The 17,641-nt window shown below is 49.6% G+C and overlaps 1 protein-coding gene across 18 annotated transcripts in view; it reads right to left on the bottom strand.

The window, feature by feature from the left end:
• Positions 1–17,497, bottom strand: part of JAKMIP3 (Janus kinase and microtubule interacting protein 3) — a 45,562-nt gene extending 28,065 nt beyond the window's left edge. For 12 of the 18 annotated variants that reach the window (XM_015867595.2, XM_015867598.2, XM_015867601.2 and 9 more), the window contains exon 1: positions 17,166–17,496. The gene's annotated coding sequence lies outside the window, so the exon portion shown is untranslated. Of the gene's footprint in view, positions 1–8,765; positions 8,861–17,165 lie in introns of those variants that run through there. The other 6 variants (XM_015867605.2, XM_015867606.2, XM_015867607.2 and 3 more) reach the window with 3 other exon arrangements.
• Between the last annotated feature and the right edge of the window lie 144 nt (positions 17,498–17,641).

Here is a 17,641-nt window from a genome sequence, read left to right as displayed (position 1 = left end):
TGTTCAACTGCAAGGACACTGATTCAGAGAGCGAAGCAGCAAAAACTGTGCTGGAATTTACAGCAGAGACGTTGTGTGAGACAGAGCAGAAGCATCACAAACACATTACAAAAACCCAATCAATTCTTGCTACTTTTCCTTGAAAGCAGCTGCAGGGAGAGCAAAGACACTCAGGCACCGAATATGGACCTGCCCACTTGTGGATGTCCCAAATTGATATACACAGTGTAACAGATCAAAGGGAAAGCCCCAAAGCAATGTTACTATGGTCGAGACCTGCTGCTACACACAGCAGACCCCGGCCATATTTGCCGTCCTCAAGATCAGAAAGGGATTTACACAGCTGGGAATGGGACAGCTCAGGAAAAGCAGAGCTGCTTTTCCTGGGGATATAATGGCAACTGGACTGAGTAAGGCAGCTTTCTAGTGACAGCCCTGAGCTTCTCTGCCTGCTGGGGAACAAGCAGCATTGTTGGAAAGTATGAAAGTAGTTATTTGTGTTTCAGAAAGTCGTGGTCTTGTAATGCTGAGACAGCGGTGCCTGCTGGTGCGCGCTGCGTGCACAGCAGCCATCTGCAGGCTGCTGGGACAGAGCCAGGCCTGGGGGAATATTGCTTCCAAATGCTGGAGAAAAAGAACCCATAAAAATATTTCCAAGGTAACAGCATCATCCTTACAATGATAACATCACAGAATCACAGAATGGCCTGGGTTGCACAGGCCCACAGTGCTCATCCAGCCCCAACCCCCTGCTGTGTGCAGGGTCACCAACCAGCAGCCCAGGCTGCCCAGAGCCACATCCATCCTGGTCTTGAATGCCTGCAGGGATGGGGCATCCACAGCCTCCTTGGGCAACCTGTGAACAGTGCGTCACCACTTGCAGTTGTAAAACTTCCTCCTGATATCCAACCTAAACCTCCACTGTCTCAGTTTAAAAGCAGCAAAGAGAGGGTTTGTCTTGCTGCAGAAGGAATGCAGAGCAGCCATTCCCTGCTGGCTCTGCTCTGACAGCCAGCAGGTGAGCAGTGCTCCAAGGGGCAGAGCTGGGGTGTGCACAGCTGGGACAGCAGCCAGCATTGCAGGACACGGTCCTTGTGGTCCTGGGAATGAATGGGCAGAAAGCACTTCCTGAGACAGAGGCACATCAGCTGGGTAGATTTCCCTTTTTTTCCCAGCAAGTTCTGTAGCAGGGCATCTGTAAGACATGTCAATAGTAAGGCCTTCATATTTTTGATGTTAGCAGAATATAGTATGCGTATGATTCCTGGCATGTTTGATATTGAGAATAACATTAATAATGCATCATATGCTGCCTCCAGCAGGGCTCATCGTTCTCTTGCCTACTGACTTGCAATCCAGACATCAAGGCTGATAGAAAAATATATTTTCTAGATAGCTGTTTCTGAAATCAAGGTTTCACCACAAAATAAATGAGTAAATTGCAACTCTGAGTATCACAGAGTCACAGAACCACTGGGTTGGATGGGACCTCAAGGATCACGAAGCTCCAACCCCCCACCACAGGCAGGGCCACCAACCTCCACATTTAATACCAGCCCAGGGCCCCATCCAACCTGGCCTTGAACACCTCCAGGGATGGACGGGGCATCCACAACCTCTCTGGGCAGCTGTTCCAGCACCTCACCACTCTCATAGTAAAGAACTTCCCCCTGACATCCAACCTCAATCTTCCCCCCTTCAAATTAAAGCCATATTTGTACCAATATTTTAACACAACATACTTTTGCACTCTGCCTATAGACTCTCTTTAATAAAAAGGCTCCTTTGTCCTTTTAATCTCTTTCCAGCACGGAGCTGCCCACACACCTGACAGAGGATGCCATCTATCAGCTCACACAGCCCAGCACTGTAACCCAGGCTCTCACATCCTGGGCTCCACAACAGAAACGTTCAAGGATGTTACCATTAATTTTTCCTAATTTTCATGAAGACTTCAATTTTAACCCCAATTTATCAGATTAATTCAGCAATTTTGTCTCCCCAAACCTATGTTTTCAGTGCAAACACAAACACAAAACCCACTGCAATGAGTTCCTGCAGCTGGATGTGCAGCCCAGGTGTTGCTCAGGATTAGATCAATGCCAGCTACAGCTTTAACAGGCACATGTCAAATCCTGACTGACCACAGCTCATCCTCAAAGGTTAATCCCTCAGCCACTGTTAGCTTTGACTCATTGATGGGTGGGCCAAGGTTACAAAATCCACAGCAAAATCCCGAACCCTGTTAGCTACACATACATAGCTTACATTCATGCACACGTGCTCTGCTTCACATCCATACTGACATTTCATTTTAAATGTTATGGCTGTTTGTGGGGTTTCTTTTCATGTGTTTGTGTTTTTTAAGTGCAAAACACAGCTGGGTGTCACATCTGTGAGTGCAAATGTTTTACAGTAAATACAGAAGACATTAATAGAATGGAAGGGCCAGGAGGCAGAATTATTCCCAAACCCCAACACGCAGAACTTACCATTATAACACAAGTTTGATATTACCCGACCAGGACATCTTTTGTGCTCTTTTATCTCCTATGGCTGCATTACTGAAGAAATGAACAACAAATAGAGGCAGTAGCTCATAGATAGGAAGTTAATTTTTCATTTTTCCCTGGACACTCTGCAGTCCTTTGGATACACCAACCCATCGGCCATGTTACAATAGCAATACAACTGCACCCCTATCTGAATGCCCAGCTAAACTAGAGCAGCTCGCAGTAATTTCACTGATTTGCCTGGGATTATTAGTGAGGGAGGCCTTTCAGACTTAATTCTCTCAGCTTAATGCTGTGTCATTGCATTATCTAAATCAGAGTCTGCACTACTCCATCCACTTTCCCAAGGAATTCATTCCTGTCTCATGAACCACAAGCGACTGCATCACAGATGGCATCGCATGATCCAAAAGCACTCCATGGCAAAGCTTTAAGCATGTCATTAATATCGCCAAACAACTCTTTAACGGTACCTCTCCAACCCTCTTCTGTGCGAACACACAACACAGCTGGACTGCAGAGCATCAGAAAAAGATTTCAGTCCTTGGAGCTATTCAGTTTGTGAATGAGATAGTAAATAGTGGGCTCTACTGTGGCAACAAACAGCACCGCACTGTAGATTTCATAAACATGACCAGTTTCCAGAGTGACTCATCCTCAGCCAACGTGGCGCTGGGGATCAGATGGCGTGGATGGCTGCTGGTGGCAGGTGGGACCTTTCCTCAGCCGCACTGTGGTTTTCCAAGTAAAAAATGGATTTTCAGTTGGAGTATTTGTTTCATTTGTAAGCAGATATGTGCCCAGCTCTATGCTAATAGAAACACATTTAACAAGGACTTGGTGGGAAGTTGACTACAAGCTGTTAGATGCCCGTAAGCTCTAATGCTGCCTGTTCATCCCCCAAGTACATTCTTTGAGTATCGGATTATTTCAAATCTGTTTTTTTTTTCAGTTTAAATTACCACGTCTTGGCAATTGCTGAGCTCCCCTCCCCAGTCTCAGCCCACCTCTGTCCCCTTATTTAACAGGGAGCACGTCGCTTGGTCCATAAACTGGTTAAGAAAGAAAGGAAATTGGACTGAGGCAAGAGTGCTGCTGGCGGTGTGTCCTGGGGGTGTTGGTGAGGGATGTGGAGTACACGTTGTAGGCCCCACTGTATGGGGGCATCTGCTGGGAGGGGGGGTCCCAGGGTGGGCCAAGGGTCCCAGCGCCCATGGAATTAGATCTGGATCTGCTGGTGGGGGCTGGGGGTGAAGATGGTCCCTGGGAAAGACCGAGAGATCTTTGGACGAGCTCTGGTAAAAGCAAGATCTTCTGTACTGCAGTCACTGGAGGACAAAGGGCTGCCCTTCACACCATGCAGGCTACTAGCAGGAACACTGCTGGGGAGGATGGAACCGAGGGTGATACCCAGTTCAGCAAGAAACTGCTTGAATGTCACATTGCTGTGACTCCTGATCCAGCACTGGGCATCACACCATGGGGCTGCTTAGCACTGGGAGTGGGCAGCACTCAGCTGATGTCAGCACAGGGACTGGCAAAACAGTAACAAATGCAGCCATATTGATATGCATTGTTACCCAATTAGCTGGGATAATTGTAGGTACACAGGTTTCTGTCACATTACAACATCATAGCATATGGCAGGGAATATTTTCCAGCAACAGCTTTGATTTCTGTGCTCTGGGCTATTCACATCCTGAATCTCACTGATGATCTCACATGATCCCAAATGAACCGCAATTAAGAACTGCTGTAATCTTAAATAGCTGGGGACAGATCTAAGTGAAAACCAGAAATCCTTTGGTTCTTCAAAACTGAAGGGGAACTGAATCTACCACGGGTGTCCCTGGGGGCAGCAGTCACTGCCTGCACCCATCTGCTGCAGCACCTGCCCTGGGCTGCGTGATCTGCACAACACTCACCAAGTGGGCTGTGCTCCTCAGTGCTGCTGGGTGCTGTGGGCAAGTGAGCAGCCAGAACTCAGTGCTCCTTAACATGGTGTGTTTTAATATCACAGAGCAACTGCTAGGAGGACACAGAGGAATATTCAGCAAGCAGAAAATGATTAATGAAACAAAGAACAGTAAAAGGAGCTTGTGGGGAGGATGGGGCAGCAGGGTGAGCACAGTGCTTTGACAAGCCTTTCTGTATCTGCTTCTGGCACCTGAAGGCCCCTTCAGAGCAACTGCTTTTTGCCAAACAAACCTCCTATCCAAGGAGCAGAATGCTGACTGCTGACCCTCTCCATACACCCAGCACACCCACAGGTACTCAGCCTGCAGGGCTGGGCTCTGTGCTCACCTGTGCTCCCAGGCTAAGCCACAAACATGCTGTGATCCATGTGAGTTAATCACATGGAGAGGTAGACAGGTTGTTATCTGTCTGACATTTCCAGCTATAAGGAAACAAAACGAATGCTTTAAATTAAATTTGAAGAAATGAATGAGATTTGAACAACAGCAACAAAGCCAGAAAAACCCTGAGTCATTCCAGGCCTCAGAAGCTTTCCAAGCTTAAAGGCTGCCACTCACTCCCCCTTCCCACTGCTGGAGCTCATTTACCCACCCCAAGGACCTGTCCCACATCAGTGCCATGGCCTTTGTTATCCTGCATGACACTAAGTGCCAAAACACTCCACCAAAAGGAAACCTGCAGCACCACAAGGGCTCTTCTGGCCCCTAAACACCAGGAACAAAGTCACTCATTCCCAAATGGTATCTCCTGGCAGCAGCTCCACTCAATGTCCCTCTCAAATACTTGTTCAGGCTGGAGATATTGCTGACCTTGCTTTTCACTGTGAAAAATGCAGTATCATAAAGTGGTGGAACCCTCTCATAGACGTTTGTGCCTACAGACGGGGCACAGCTACAGAAGTGCTCTTTCCTAATTATCTATTCAGAGCTGCAATAGCAGAATCCCAGCATGGCTGGGTTGGAAGGGACTCAGACCCCCCCCCAAGTAAACACCCTGCCATGGGCTGAGTGCCCCCCAGTTCTGGCTGCCCATGGCCCAGCCATGGCCTGGAACATCTCCAGGGATGGGGTACCCACGGCTCTGGGCAGCAGTACCAGGGCTTCACCATGCTGAGTAGTATTTCAGTTCAGCATTTTCCAGTCTGACAGCCCTCTGCACTCCCTCCTTCAGAGAATATCGCTTCTCACAAGGCTTATGCTACATCCCTCCTAGCAAGGAAGATGCTCCCTCCTGGCTCCTGACCTCCCAGCTGACCCTTGCTCTTGGCAGCGGGCAGCAGCCTGTGCTCAATGAAATCATGCAAGTAAACGTGTAAAGCATGAGAGTGTAAATCTGAGTCTCAGTTTCACAGTGTGTACTTAAACGCTGGATGCTAAACAATTAACTGCTTAAGAAGATTTGGTAAGACAAAGCTAGGGAACCCATCATGTGTAGGGCATGGAATCAGAGACTGGGGAACAGCCACTGGGATGGAGAGTCCCAGCAGAGGGCTGGGAGGTGGGCTGGAAGAATGTGGGACCCTGCTGGCAACCTGTGGAGTGAAGGAAAGGCTATAACAGCCTGCTGATAACAGAGGATTATCTGGGTCAATCAAGATGAAAGAGGGATATAAAGCAAGAAAAAGGAAGAAAAAATGAAAACAATAACCACAGAAAAATAGGTAACTAAGCAACACAAAATTCAAGATGAAAAGTACAAGATAATCTATATTTAAAACACAACTTGGTGTACCCAGCAAACAGAGGTTTAGAAGGAAAGATCAAGTCTTCATTGAGGACATCTGTTGTGTAGCAGCCAGGTAAACAAGGTACTAGGTTGTAATAGCAAAAGATGGGAAATAAGATGGAAAGCACTGCAGTGTTGCAGGAAGGTGCTCGTTATCACTCATCTAAAACAAAAGGAACAGCCAGGAAATAAATAACCAGGATCCGTGATTTGTGCGAGAGGCATTAAGCCGGCAGTTATAAATTATTGATGTTATGACAGTGAGAACAATAGTTCTGAGTTTTTCCACAATAACTCAAGAACAAGAAACTACCCAACGCTATTAAGGGACACTGGCAGGAGACAGTTATGGGTTTGCAGAGGAAACTGGTCCCAGTGCACAGAAGGCACCTGCAGCAGCACAAGGAGCACCACGGTGAGTGCCCTGTTCTGCTCCAGCTGTTACAGTCTCCATCAGCAGATACTAGTAGGAACACAGGAAATATCAATATAATTATGCAGCCTTCGTATTGCACTGCTCACTGCTGTGACTGTGTTCTGTTTTCTTTTGCAGCTGTTTTTAAGGGGCTCGCAGCACAGTTGCTGCAGCTTTGATTCCCTTGCAGCAATGAGCAGCAGATGAGGCCCAGCCCTGTGTCTCATGATGAGCTGCCCCAGCGCTCAGCTCTGGGTATGCAGCCCCTCTTGCACGCGCTTTAAAGCATTCTCCCCACAGAACCCAGGGTTCTCCAGAAAATGGTGGAACCCAGAGCTCACCACAAGGCTCCACCTGCATCTTCACTTCTTCCAACAAGACCATCGTTCTGATTCCTGCTTCTTGCAGCTTCCCTGAGCACTGACCGCACAACATGCAGGGGAGCACCCAGCCCTGCTGCATGGAGCTGCTGAGCCCCACAGCCCAGCTACAGCACAACCAGAAGGAAGGAGATGAGCCCCATTTCTGGTAATATCCCACTCCAATCCCAGCTCACATCAAACGAGCATCACAGAGCGAATCTATGTCAAGATTTAAGTTTTCCAAGTGGAAAAACATTGTCACTTTTGTGTCACATCAGCATGGGAACAACCCAGGGCTGTGAGCAGCCTCTCTGGGCCAGGCACCAACTCCAAGTCTGTGGCTGGAGCCACACACACATCATCACTCAGTGCCCTCAGTAAACCCTATGTCAGAGCAGCAGGCCAGGCCAGCTGCATGGTTTGGGCTGTGGAGCTCCCATGGCCACAGGCAGAACATGAACAGAACACAATTGCCCTGCTCTGGGAGCCCACTTTGCTGTGATGGAGAGGACGTGGCACAGAGCCAGGCTCAGCACTGCCCCAAATCATGCCAGTTAGGAAAGCATGCAGGACCCAGATGACCATAAAGAATACATCAAGCCCATGGCCTCAGCTCTCCAGCCATGGGAAGCTTTACGGGTTATCATTCAGCCTCCACCACCTTCAGTGAATCTACAGAAACTCTTACGGCTCCCAGTACGACTATGTTGTCCCCAGCCCCACACAGTGTCCGAGTGCTCCTAGGCTGGGACTGGATCTCCCTGATACAACACTCCAAACATTAGGGCTGAGACAGCAACGTATCCCGGTCCTTTGATGTAACAAGAGGTTCCCCCCCACCCTTTTGGCTCACTTTGTCCATCTCTATATTGAAATAGGAACGTACAGGAGTGAAGGAGTGGGATCGGCTCCCTGCCTGGGAGAGAAGCAGGAGCCCAAGTGCTCAGGGATGGTGGAGAATAGATGGGGTGGGAGGGCAGCGTTGGGGGCAGGGCAGCGCTGCTCCTCGGGACAGCAATTCTTGCTCACTGTATAAAATCTATGTAAAAGTACATGGAAAACACACACTTACCCACGGTATCTTAAGTTTAGTATTTACTTCAGATGGGTTTGTTCATAAAATACAAATCTGCAACCTAGGAGGGACTGCCAATTAAATTTCCATGTCTATATCCGAGATTATTTTTCCATCTCAATAATCTATAACTTAGCAAAACAAACAGCCACTTTCTAAAGCCAAAAGCTGGGTTTTAATGGTGGTCAGGGAATGCTGCTGTGCAGCTCTGCTGCCAGGGGCACGATTGGCTCCCAGCACCACCAGCCCCCACCTCCCATCCCCCCATGCACACTCACAGCCTGGATTTCACCCCATTTCTGTGGATAAAAGAAGATGGAAGAGCTTCAGAAAGCAAACAGCCTTTAGCTGTGCATCTGAACCGCTGGAACACACCACAAAAGCGAGTCTAAATAAAGCTGTTGCTTCAGCCAGCAGGGGAGCAACGCACCCGGCAACCCCAAACTCAGTGGGATTGCACTGCGGGGGCACAAGGGGGGCTGTGCTGGGGGCACAGGGCTGCTCCTGCCATGGGGCCATGGGGGCTGCCACCAGGGCTGGCACCGCGTGTGCATTAGAAGAGCCACGCAGCTGAGAGAGAAACGCGACAGAAGCCTTGTGCAGACAGAACCACACCTGCAATGCACTCGAAGGATGTGGCTCAAATGGGATCAGCTGATAAACGCGCTCAGGAGGGATCCCGAGCGGCGCTGTCTCACCTGCGCTGCCTCCGGCGCCGAGGGGCTGTGACTCAGCACAGGGAACAGCTTTGGGTTTTTCAGATGGAACTTACCAACCCGTGCCAGCGATACGGGGAGGATCCGCTTCCTGCATCCGCCTCCCTGCCGGCCTCTCCGGAGGTATTTTCACTAAACCCTCCCCATCTGGTTATGTTATGATGACGAGAGTCGGTTTATTTGGGGAAAATCAATTGCAAGCCTGCATGGGAATCAGGTGGGGAGAGACTGAAAAAAATCCTCAACCTCTATCTCTGCTGAGTGTAAGAGGAGATGCAGCATCTTATTATTAGCCCAGGAGCTGCGCGACTGTGAGCAGCATCCTCCACCCTGAGCGTCCCTGAGGCAGCAGCCCCTACACACAGCAAACAGCTCACATGGGGCAGGAGGGCTGGGGGTCCAGACACAGATTAAAGGAGCCGGTGCCCGGCGTGCTGCAGGAACAGCTCTCTGCAGGTCAGGGGACAACCTGTGGCTGCCACTTCAGGAGATGTCGCCTCCAGCAGGAGAGGAACAAAACAGCTTGGCCTGTTCCAGTGCAAAATCCAGCCTCTCAGTCTAACAACAGCTCGTTGTTAGGCAACATACAGCAAGATGTCTTGCCTGGGTACAATGAGCTGCCCCCTGAGGGGCCACAGCTGCAGGCCAGCTCCTGTGCTCCTTCCCCTGCTAGCACAGCTGAATCACAGCCACACTGCACATCTGGATGGGTTCAGTCCTGCCCTCCAGGTTACAAAGCTTCTGACAGCTCCTGAGATACCAGGCACTCCAGCTGCAGCAGAGTGGTACAGAATCGATGACTGCACAGGTCTCTGCAGCCATTATGTTCACAGAAACACATCATGGCTGGGCTGGAAGGGCCCCTATAGCCCCCCAGCCCCACCCCTGCTGAGGGCTGGGTGCTCCCCCAGCTCAGGCTGCCCAGGTCCCATCCATGGCCTGGGGCACCTCCAAGGATGGAGCACCCACAGCCCTGCACAGCACTGCCAGGGCCTCACCACCCTCAGCAAAGAATTTCCACTTCACATCTAATCTAAATCTCCGCTCTTCTGGTTTAAAGCTCTTCCCCTGTGTATCAGACCATGTACAAAGTCACTCTCCCACCTGCTTACAAGCTCCCTTCAAGTACTGGAGGGCAGCAACGAGCTCTCCCCGGAGCCCTCTCTTCTCCAGGCTGAACACCCCCAGCTCCCTCATCCTCTGTTTGTTTAATGGTTTGTTCAAACCACTGAAATATTGAATATCATCACCTCTATCTGGGCAGCTGTTTATCACTGAGAGCTCTGAACGTAGCACTGCTCCAACAGCATCCCCAGCACCTGCTGGCAGCTGCAGCATGTCCCAGTGCTCCTGGTGGCAGTGCTGCTGGGTATGGGCACCACACGGACACAGATATACTGGCCCCACTGGCTGAAATGGGAGAATAGCTGAGTCTGTGCAAACAGGAGGGAAACACTGTGACTGCGCAGCCACTGCCATGTCATGCAGCAGGGGTGGGGTGGGAGGGATGAGGAGAGGCTGCACTGCCTCCATTTCTCCCACACTGATTTTGTGCCTGGCCTGGCTCCTGGCTGTGGTGCTTTATTATACACTCCAGGTGGAAATGAAGCACCTTGGTGAGAGCTAAACAGACATTTCCTTTGATCAAAGTTTGCCTCACCTCCCTCCCTTTCTGCTTCTCATTATAGCACACTTTAAGGAGGAAAAAACATTCTGGTTTGATGCACATTGCTTGGCAAATTTTGAGCACGTGTTTAATGAGAAGTCGCTGATCCCCAGTTGCCTCTTTTAAATGGCATCCAAAGTTCTGCAGGTTCTCAGCCCCTGCTCTCTAAGCTGTCAGTGGGAAGCGGCCTGTTGTGTGTTAGCATTCTGTGCTCCTATCTGTAAGGAAACAGCCCCATTTACATCAGTGCAAACGTCGGGGTCCTTTGGGCAAAAAAGTAATTATTGCTGTTACTGAGATAGAACATTTTATATGTATGGTGCTGATCTCAGTGGTCAAATAAATACATAAACTGTAAATAATAATAATAATTCCTAGAGGGGTGTGCTGAGATATCCTGAGTTACCAGTGAGAGCTGTGAGGATGGCTGGGCTGTGCAGCAGACAGATGCGTGTGCCCCAGGATGTGCCTGGAGCTGAAAGTGCAGCACAGGAACTGCAACAACTGTGCTCCAAATGATGAAAAGCAGAGCAGGAATCATTTCCAGTGTGCTTAAATCACAGCCCAGCGTTACCAAACCCGTTCCTATAGACAACAATGTACAAAGAAATGATAAAAGATACCAAGGAAAACACAAAGATGAGGCACTGAGCCCAGGGGCTGGCTGGGGGCAGCAGCAATGCAGCTCATGGTTTCCAGGGTAGGTTTTATCAGCAGCTGAATGATCTGGTCTCATTAGGGGCTGACATTTAGTAGTGCCTTCAAACTCTGATCCATAGTTATGCCTGTTGTTTTAACAAACCCCTGCATTTCTCTCTCTCTGCCTTTCTGTCTTTTGTTCATGATCTGGAGATCTCCATGTGCGTCTGTTTCTGTGCAGACTCCCCTTCCCAGGAGGTACATCTGCTCCTGAGCCAACTAATGCTACCTGATATCACTGTTTGTGGATTGACATAGAAATAGAAGGAAAAAGATTCATGTCTGTATGATACCATCAGTGTCAAATGCAGCTGTTGAGTGACTCATTTGTAAGTGTCAGCAATGACATTTCTTACCAGAAGCACCTATTTTCCTTCTTCTTAACTTTCCATTCACGCTGTGGGGCATCACTGGATCAACCCAAATAGGACCAGAGATGCTGCCCAGCAGCCAGGTACTGCACTAAACCAGCCCTTCCCTCATGGGACAGCCCCAACATATGCCAACTTCTCCTCTTTTTTCCATCCTTTCCATCTATGATACTTCCCATTTGCTTCTCCTCTATGCTTTAGTTCAGTTTGTAATAACCAGATCTCATTAGGCCAGGCCCCCCACCAAACAAAGAGATCTGCAGCACTGCCCTGTTTATAAGAGCTGCCCAGACCAACCCAGGCAGGATGTGCTGAGCATCAGGTCAGCAGCTCTACACCTGCTGTGTAACTGACAGCTAATGAGGGGGCACCTGTGGGCAATCAGCCACTGTGCTGACTGCTGCTGAGCCAGGATGCAGCCTGAGGATGGTGGGGCACAATGAGATCCCTGCAGTGAGTCAGCAGGCTGCACAGCTCCGTTGCCATGGCCTTGTCCCCACCAGTGGTCTGAATGGTGGGAGCAGCGACTGCGGGCATGGCTGAATCCAAACAGCACCAGGTCCTTTTCTTATGCACCCTCTGACTTTACCTTGGATGCAATAAATGAGAAACAAACTTCCCATCCAACACAAAAGCATTTCCCAGGAACTAGTGAGGCTGTCTGGCCTTACCCAGCATGCAAGGAGTTTCAATAGCAGTAAATGATAACAATGCACTGTGAGCAACCATTTCATTTTGCTACCAACATAAGCAGTAAGTAATGATAGAAGCACCAGTGAGCACCCCATGATCACCATGGGGATCTGCTGCTATGGACCAAACACTCACTGCTTTCTGGAACTGATTTGAAGTCCAGATACCATGGCATGCTGTCACTGCAGACCTACACAGAGACAAAGGCTGGGACTGAAAATCCCTGCCTGCCCCAACACACAAACGTGGTGCTGCTGAGGATGCGTGGAGAGTCTTTTTTCCTGTATATAAGAAAATGTGAAGCTTTGCCTTTAAGGCAGAGAACAAATCTGTGCTCTGGGTGGTTCTATTCCATTTCCAGTCTGCCTTCACATTTCTCAAGAGCTCGCTTTGCTGATATTTGTTTTCAGATGGAGTAAGAAAATATCACATACGAAAATGAGCCCTGAATCTATAAAAAGCCAACGTTGTGGAAGCAGCCGTGCCAGATTTAGAAGGAGTGGAGAGAAGACATCTTATGAGCCATAAGAATAAAGAACTGGGTCAGTTCAGTGCTCCAGTTTATGTGAGCTCACATATAACAACATGTCAGCCATTAATAGGCAGGATTTATTCCTTACGACAGAACTGGATGAGAGGTTTTCTCTATTTGTACCATATCTGACTTGTGTTGGTGTTGCAGGAGCACCAGGATCAGTAGTGCTCTGTGTGCCCATTAGTTCCTGTGACACAGAAATAGATATTCCTATTTTATCACCTTAAATAAGAGAAAAGAAATGGAATGTTTCATGTTACCCAGTTTTCTCCATTTCAAGAAGTCAGACCCTTTTTGTCTCTCTGTCACCTGTCTACCATCCTCCCTGAGTCTGTGGTCTCCATGACATGTAGAGACCAATCCTTTATAACACAGGAAATGTTACATTCACAGTTCCCGTGCAATCTTCCATCAGCTTCTGATGGAGTTACCTTGTGATCTGACCGCATTAAACTCACTTTGCCCTGACTGAGTGCCATAAAGCCCATTTAGAAAGTGTTGTTCTGTCATGGTGCCATAAGCTTCCAGAAGTACACAAACAGAAGAAGGAAAAAAAACAGATGATTTTCCACATTAGCATCTCAAAAAGCCTTTCTAAAGGGAAAAATAACAATTAGGGAGTAATCGCACTGTCATCAGGCTGTTTGGCCATATTTTAACTGGATGATTTTAAGTGTTCTGCACGTGGTACTGAAGACGCAGCATCCATGACTTGGACCGTGTGTCAGTCCTATGGTGCTGCTGCCATGCATGGTAGTGAACATTAGATGTGATGTTAAGAAGCAATTCTTTACTGTGAGACACTGGCACAGGTTGCCCAGTGAGGCTGTGGATGCCCCCTCCATGGAAGCATTCGAGGCCAGGCTGGATGGGGCTGTGAGCACCCTGGGCTATGGGAGGTGTCCCTGCCTACAGCAGGGGCTGGAACTACACGATCTTAAGGGTCCCTTCCAACTCAAACCATTCTATAATTCTATGTAACTCATGCCTGCTGCTCGGGGTTAGGTAGAGATTGATGCATGACCTTAAATACCAGTATTGCTATAAACAGCAAAATACACTAATATGCATTAAGGAGAGGTGAAACTAATTGTATCTATAAGTATAATTTGCAAGTTATAAGGATAACGTTAACAACAAGAGTAAAACACAGAATCTCTGCCCTCCCTGTGTCTGCCCCCTGCTCTTCTCCCAGGTGATTTGCTCCCTGTGAGCACAGAGCTCTGGCACACGTTGAACACCCTGGGCCCAGAATCCTTCAGATGAAGCACTTTTGTACGCTTATGTCTATATTCTGTATGCAGACTGCATTGCACTTTCAAACGCCCTGTTAATAAGGGAGATAACATCAGCTCTAGCAGCAATAATAAAATAAATGCACAGATTCTCTACCTAAAAGCGTCCTACCCAAACATCCATGTGTGTCTTCAGACACTTGGCACATCCTGAGTCTCCTGGAGTCAGTAAGATCTCTGACACTGACTCGGCAGCACCAGGATCAGGCTCTTTGCATGCAATGTCTTTTTAATTGGGTGCCACCGATACAGGATTTGTTTCAGATTTACATCCCAGTAAGATACAGCGTGAGCCACCTGGGGTTGGTTAATGCTGCCCTTTACTGACAGTACGTGCCAGGGGACACATCGCTCTGCAGCTCAGGATGTGCACGACAAAACCGAGCAGTCCTGCAAAGAGCATCACAGAACCAGAACACCCCGACTTGGATCATCGAATCCAGCTCCCAGAAAAGCACTTTTGTTATCAGAACCCCAGGTCTGAATCAGTTCCATCTGTACCAGAAGTGCTGAAACAGAGGAGCCTGGGTTACCACAGGCTGGTGGCCTGAGCAGCACCTTGTGCTGCAGCCCTCTGCACAGCTGAGCTCTCTGCAATCAGCACCCGGCTCCTTGCAGGCAGCCAGCTTTGGTTGTTGCTGTGCAATCAGCAGGAGCAAAGCACAGTATGGGTTTGGGTAGCACAGGAATGCCCAGGGCTCAGCCTGGCAGCTTGGGGCCAAGGCATGGCTGCACCACGGTAAGATGGAGCTGAGCCCTGGGGCCAAAGGAGAAAGCAGGAGATGAGGCACTGTGCTTACAAGGATAGAAAATGCACCTTCTGTGTCTTAAACTGAACACTTTTCACTGGAGCATGAAGATATATGAGGTTCCCAATCACACTTGACCTTGCCAAGGTCAACTGACCACCTGGTAGAGCTGCCTGCAGAGCAGTGCGTATGTATATATATGTATATATATGTATATATGGTGCCCACTGGGCTTACAGCAAACCAATGTGTGTGCCTGGAGCTGAGCTGTGCCCAGCCTGGGAGTGATGCTGATGGGATGATGGGCCTCCTCCCTCCCCAGGGTCACCTTTGCCAACAGTCCCTGACCTGAGCTCCTGCAATAGTGAGTAGTGGGCTGCTGTGGAGCTGAAGGAGTTTTATCAAAAGAATGCTAAGGACATCATTCTCCCTTAGACTATTTTCTACTGAACTATATTGCATTCCTCAGATCTTTGTGATTCAGGTCTATCTGACTTCTGTCAGAGACAAAGGAAAGCAGGGGATTACCTTCCCAGGTCAGGACCCTGCAGCATTTGTGTGGTGTTCTACCACTGATAACAGCCAGCACTTAATGCTCCAGGGACAAGAAAGCTCCCCTTTTCCTCAGCATGAAGATCAATGCTACTGGCTTGGTCTGGAGAAATAGATAGGATTAAAGGAATGATTTAATTTGGAAGCCTGAAGCACAGCCTAAAATCCAGCTGCTTTCCCACCACCTGTGTAGGTGCTGCTGTCTGCTGTCAGAGCCCACAGCTGAGGAGTGGGGTGGAGCCTCCTGTGCCCCAATCCAGGAGCTCCATCAATCAATCTACATAAGGATTCAGAACCTGCTTTGCTTTATTGCTCCATTTAAACTGTTGTTATGCACGAAGGGCTGTGCACGATAAGGCAACAGAAGAAATGTTCTAAAAATAAAGCACTGTAAAGAAGATCATTATTTAAAGGCCTTCACTTATTATAGAATGCCTTAGATTGGAAGGGACATTAAAGGTCATCAAGCTCCAACCCAATGCCATGGCCTGGCTGCTCCCTACCAGCTCAGGCTGCCCCATCCAGCCTGGCCTTGGGCACCCCCAGGGCTGGGGCATCCAGAGCTTCTCTGGGTGGTTCCAGAACCTCAGCACCCTCTGAGTAAAGAATTTCTTCCTAACATCCAACCAAATCTCCCCTCTTTATTTTAAAGCCGTTCTCCCCTCTCCCATCTCTATTAGACCACACAAAAGATGAGATACATGAGAGATACAGTTGGAAAAACAGTGAAACAAAGTCGGATTCTTTGGGTCAATTGACTGCAGCTAAAACTTTGTAAAGGTTTGTAAAGTAGGAGGTGTCAACAGCCACCACTTTCAGGAGACATAAGAGGAAATGCTCCATAGGCACCTGGATCCCCAATACATCCCAGAGCAGAGGTTTCCAGCAGCCCCCTCAAAACCAGCTGCTGGCTTTTCCATCAGGCCCTCATGGCAGGTGCAGCTTCCCCCAGTCCAGGCACTCCTGTACCCGCAGCCATTGAATTTACCTTTGGGTCTAATCCCCGCTACCAAAGGTTCCATTCCTGAGCACCCCTTAGTGCCATATTCGTGCTGACCAGGAACAGTGGAGGTAAAAGAGGCACTGGGTTAAAACCACGGCAGGCCTGGCAGCAGGGAACCTCCTGCCTACACACTGCTGTGCTGCAGTGCATGCGTCCTCTGGAGCTGCCACCATCTGAGAATCAGCACGCAAAGCTGCTCTGACTGCAATGCATTTGGTCCATAATTATTGCTTGTTTTAGTAAAGGCAGCACTGAGCTACCTGAGAGGGCCAGGAATTGCAGTGAGACGATGATGCCGACAGCAGCAGGGGAGCAGGCAGCTGGGCAGAAATAAGCAGCCCGCAAGGTTTGCAGTGTGCGCAGTACGGTGCAGGGAACAGGATGCATCCAAATCAACAGTTCAACGATCCCACCAGCCACTTTCCCTCACGACATCCATCCATCACAGCCTTCATTACCCTGAAGCACCAACGCTGCCGGCCCCAGCGCTGTCCCTGCAGTCCCAGGCCGGGCACTCAGTGTCTCCATCACACACCGCGGTTCGGCCAGGGCGGACAAACCCCGCAGCCGGGAGGTGCAGCCCCGGAGCTGGACGCAGGGGGTTTGTCTGCCACCCGAACCCGCAGCTGCTGCAGAGCGGAGCAGCATTAACCACAGCAACCAGAAAGTGGTCGGGAAGGGAGGGGAATAAACGGCACCGAGTGGAAAAACAGGGCGTTTGAAAATGGATTATACGAGGCCCGTCCGTAGCACACGATCAGACATATATAAAACCCATCTCGCACACACTTACACGCACGGACACGTACAGGAACTGACCTTGCAGGCACGCTCCATCACGGTGCACGCTGCCCGCCCGCTCTACCTGAGCACGCTGCCATTCCTCCGCGTTAGAACCTGGGGGCTGTTCCTAGCGGGCAGATTTAAAGGGATTCTTCCCCATCAAACTGCGGAAGGCGAAACCCAATAATCCATCCCCGCCGCATAAGAGTAGATTTTCCATCTGCGTCCTCTTGAAAGGCGGAATCAGATGAGAACCCGTTCATCAGTGCGGCCGGGGGAGCATTTGGAGGGCAGGGAAGGAAAGAAGCAGCAGCACCATCACCGGGCGCCCAGAGCCGCGCAATGTGCGCGCAGCGGAGCGGGGGCGGCGCGGGGCGGAGCGGAGCGAAACGGGGGGGAACGGAGCGCGGCGCCGCCCGCAGCCATTGCGGTGCTGCTGCGCATCGCAGCTCCCGGAGCCGGGAATGGCGTTTGGAGCTGAATCACGGAGCTCCAGGATCGCATCCCGAACA

Source organism: Coturnix japonica, chromosome 6, assembly GCF_001577835.2.
Source record: "Coturnix japonica isolate 7356 chromosome 6, Coturnix japonica 2.1, whole genome shotgun sequence".
Lineage (NCBI taxonomy): Eukaryota > Metazoa > Chordata > Aves > Galliformes > Phasianidae > Coturnix > Coturnix japonica.
The sequence above is the reverse complement of the archived record's forward strand: the minus strand, read 5'-3'. Positions and strand labels throughout refer to the sequence as shown.